Raw genomic sequence first — 4,838 nt, forward strand, 5'->3', positions numbered from 1 at the left:
AAAAAGCTAACTATACTCCCACTAGCCCAAACATATACACATGACTCATCCTCGCTTCTCGAAAAGCTAAACTCTTTGACTTTCTCATCGAAACAAAGATTCCATCTACGAGATGCTTGTTTCAATCCATAAATGGATTTCTCAAGCTTACACACTCAATTAGGGTATTTAGCATCGACAAAACCCTCTGGCTGATTCATGTAAACATCCTCAACCAACTTTCCATTAAGGAAAGCGGTTTTAACATACATTTTCCATATTTCATAATCATGAAATGCAGCTATGGCTAGCAAAACCCTAATAGACTTAATCTTCGCTACTGGTGAGAAGGTCTCATCATAGTCAACTCCCGGAGTTTGTGTAAAGCCCTTCGCAACCAGTCGCGCCTTATAAGTATGTACCTTCCCATCCATGTCGGTCTTCTTCTTGAAGATCCATTTGCACCCAACTGTCTTACGACCTGGTACATTGTCAACCAAGTTCCAAACTTAATTGTCATACATGGACTGAATCTCGTTGTCCATAGCCTCCTTCCATTTAGCAGACTCAGGGCCTGCCATGGATTCCCTGTAGTTATTAGGTTCATCCAAATCTATCAGTGTACTATCACTGATAAATGTATCACCTTCATCAGTGATATGATAACCATAATAAAAAACAGGTGTGTTCCTAACTCTAGTGGAACGCCTTGGAGGTACAGACTCATTTATTGGCTCAACAGGAGTTTCCTCCTCAGGTTGATCGATAGTGTTTGAGGTTCCTTCACCACTTGACTCTTGAAGCTCTTCAAGGTCAATTTGCCTCCCACTGTTACCTTGGCTTATAAATTCTTTCTCACAAAAGTCTCATCTCCTTGCTACAAAGACCACATTCTCACTAGGTCTGTAGAAGAGGTAACCAAAGGATATCTGTGGGTATCGATGAAAATACACCTCTCACTTCGAGGTTCAAGCTTGTCGTGAGACTCGCGCCTCACGAAAGCCTCGCAACCCCAAATCTTGATGTGGTCTAAATTGGGAACTTTCCCAGTCCACATCTCGTGAGGTGTTTTGGCAACCTTTTAGTAGGGACTAGATTAAGGATATGGGGGGCAGTCTCTAAGGCATACCCCCAGAATAAGATAGGTAACGAAGCTCGACTCATCATGGAACGAACCATATCCAAAAGGTTCGATTGCGCCTCTCAGCCACACCATTTAGCTGTGGTGTCTTAGGAGGTGTCGGTTGTGAGACAATCCCACATTCCTTAAGATAGTCAAGGAACTCAATACTAAGATACTCTCCTCCCCGATCGGATCGGAGTATCTTGATGTTCCTGCCCAGTTGATTCTGATTAAGTAGATATATCCATATCTACTATAATCATCAGTAAAAGTCACATAGTAGCGATTAGCATTCCTTGTGGCAGTTTTGAAGGGTCCATACACATTTGTGTGTATGAGGTCCAACAAACCCTCACCCTCTCACAAGTACCAGTGAAGGGTGACTTTTTCATTTTTCCAAGTAAACAAGACTCGCAGCTATCATCCGACTTTATGTCAAATGGTTCCAAAACTCCAGCCTTTTGGAGTTGGCCTATGCGCTTTTTGTTAACATGTCCAAGACGACAATGCCACAAGGATGCTTTATCTAAACTATTTGAAGAATCAATACACAATACATTATTTCCTAGATTATCTACAACATTCACAGCTTCATATACACCATCACAAGGTAATGCTTTAAAGTAAAATACATCATTGTAATAAACATTAATAGCATCATTATTATTATCAAATGAAAAGGAAAATCCTTGTTTGTACAAGCCATGAAAAGAAATAATATTTCTCGCCATTTCAGACAAGTAACACCATTTATTTAAATCTAAAATTAACCCATTATTAAGCAATAAATAATAAACTCCTATCTTGGTAACAGGTGATGCTTTCCTATTGCCCATGATTAAGTTTATCTTCCCGTGCTCCACTTTCTTACTTCTTCTTAGGCCCTGCAAATCAGTACAAATGTGAATGCCACAACCTGTATCAAGTACCCAAGAGTTAGAATGCAATGAGTTATTAGACAATATAGTATAAATACCTGCATGGGTGGGTTTTACTTTCCCATCCCTTACATCCTGCAAGTATTTGGGGCAGCTTCGCTTCCAGTGCCCCTTTTCCTGGCAGTAGAAGCATTGTGCTTCCTTTGGGTTTGAAGAAGGAGGAATGGAACCTTTCTTGGTTCCACTTGAAGAGGAGCCATCAAGGGGCTTTCCCTTGGTACCCTTCGAAGGGGTCTTCCTCTTCTTCCCCTTTCCCTGCCCAATTTCCAGAACAGGAGCAGTAGTAGGAGTAGGAGTAACAGCTGATGTACTTTTAAGGCCACTTTCAGCGGTCCTTAAAAGTCCTTGAAGCTTGCTGAGTGTGACTTCCTCCTTGTTCATACGATAAGTCATGCGAAACTGATCATAACTTGGAGGTATGGAATGGAGAATGATGTCAATCGCCATGTCCTCATGGAAGTCCACAATAAGCTTCAATAACCGGTCCACGAACCTTTGCATTTTCTGCAAGTGGCCAGTGATGGGTTCACCATCCTTCATCCTAGCTGTTATCATGGAGGAAATGACTTCATACCTCTCTTGACGAGCACTCTGATGGTACCTATCCATCAGATCCTCGTGCATCTCAAAATGGTAGAAATCTTCATAGGATTTCTGGAGTTCTGCTGTCATTGTGGCCAACATGATACAAGACACCTTAGTGGCATCTTTCTCATGGGTAGTGTACTCAGCAACCTCCTCAGGAGTAGCAGTCGACTCATCAACAACCTTCAGTTCCTTATCAAGGACATATTCCTTCCCCTCGTAGCGAGTGATCATCCTGATGTTCCTAATCCATTCATTGAAATTGGAACCATCAAAAATGATCTTCCCGCACAAGTTCATGAGGGAAAAAGAGCCTGTAGGGTTTGAGCCAGTAGCATTGTTGGAAGACATCTGAAAAGAAAGATAGAAAAGTTTTAATTAGATAAATTAGTCCTTAATAAGTCACCCAAATGAAATATTAAGGCTAGGACCTAACAACCTATTTATAACTGGAAGAGGGATGCCGTAATCCAAGTTATAAAATAGTTGAAGGTAGGTAAATGACGATTTACCAATTTCCACCATGAAAAACGAAAAAGATTATTAAGTTTAAGTTGGATTTGAAACTCCTAGATCTTTTGAGATACATTGAACTTTCAATGGCATGTTTGAATCTCGATTGTTCCCTCTTAAGTTTGTGACTGGGATGTCGAAGATCACAAACAAGGTGTGAATAACCATGCAAATTGACTTGGTACCCTCAACTTTATCACCTAATCGATGTGTCGGTTAACCACACGCGCTCCACCGATCTATGATAAAATCAAGTTACCCTTTGCCACTCTTACTAGTCCTTATTAGTGTTCCGGTTAACCACACACGCTCCACTAACGACTTGGTAAGGTACAAACTATAATTTCATGGGTTAGCACCTATTTCACATTTTCCTAAAGTAACTAAGATTAGGAATTAATAAAGGTTTAGTTACTTTATAATTTCATTATACTTTTAATGAGGATTAAGGTCATATCCTACCAGTTCGGCTAATGACCCTCCACCGGTCAAGGAAGCGGTGGGTGAGAATGGACACCCATTAAACTGCCATTTTATAGGCAACAACCTTATATCCCCCTTATAGACCGGCTTCGTGAATGAGGCCTACTAACGGTAAGATTGACTTTATCTTATACATATCTATATAATTAAACTTATAATAATAGTATAAGGGTTGAATTTTAAACTTTTTAAAATTCTAAGGTTTAGTTTGGAATTAAAGTATTAATGTGTGAGTGTTTACAATTTCCAAAATTTGAGGGCAAGTTTTGAAACTCTTCAAAACTCTTCAACTTCATAACTTATGAATTAATGGCCAATAAAATGAAGACTCTTCATTTTATGTAACCAATGAGTTCTTTAAATGGTTTTAATGAAAATGACTTTTGGTAATCCATAACTTGAGGACAAATTATGGACTCTATTAAAACATAAAATCATGGATTTAACTAATCATAATAATCAAATAAACAAACATGCATGATCATATTCAAACTCATAGTGCAAGACAATTCATATCATCAAATTCAAGACATGTAGCATAATCATATTAACACTAATGTTGAAAGTATGATAATTACATTGTAATTAGATTAGGATAATCATCACTATATCATAAAAAACAGTTTAAATGATTCAAAACAATTATAGGTAATGATCCTAACCCAATTCTGGCCAAAAAACTAGAACAACATACTGTCAGCACCTTAAACTCGTCGAGTTCCATGAGGAACTCGTCGAGTTCATGCCAAAAACCTTGAACTCGTCGAGTTTCTTGCAAGGACTCGTCGAGTTTTGTAGTCGGGACAAATTTAATCTTTGCAAAATCACATAAACAACAATATAACATAAAACAAGCCTAGGCTCTGATACCACTGTTGGGTTTTGAGCATCCTAACAACCTTAAGGTGCACATACAACCCTAGAAGCTTTGGAACTATGTTTTCTCTATTATACATGAAAATTTGATTTCCAAAGCCTTATCATATCTAGCATGCAATCCTAGGTACATGAATAACAAAAATTCTAGATAGAATTACATACCTTTTCTTGTAGTGATTTGCTTGGAGTTTATGAGCCTAACACCAATAGTGTGGATGCCTCAAGTGGTGTCACAAATCACCAAAACAAGTTGGAAGCCTTGAGAGAATAAGAACACTATATAGAAATCGGCCCACCTTATGCTCACACACTAGTGCCATTTCAAGTGCTAAAGACCC

Source organism: Lactuca virosa, chromosome 4 (assembly GCF_052849685.1).
Source record: "Lactuca virosa cultivar CGN04683 chromosome 4, Lactuca_virosa_CGN04683_v6, whole genome shotgun sequence".
Lineage (NCBI taxonomy): Eukaryota > Viridiplantae > Streptophyta > Magnoliopsida > Asterales > Asteraceae > Lactuca > Lactuca virosa.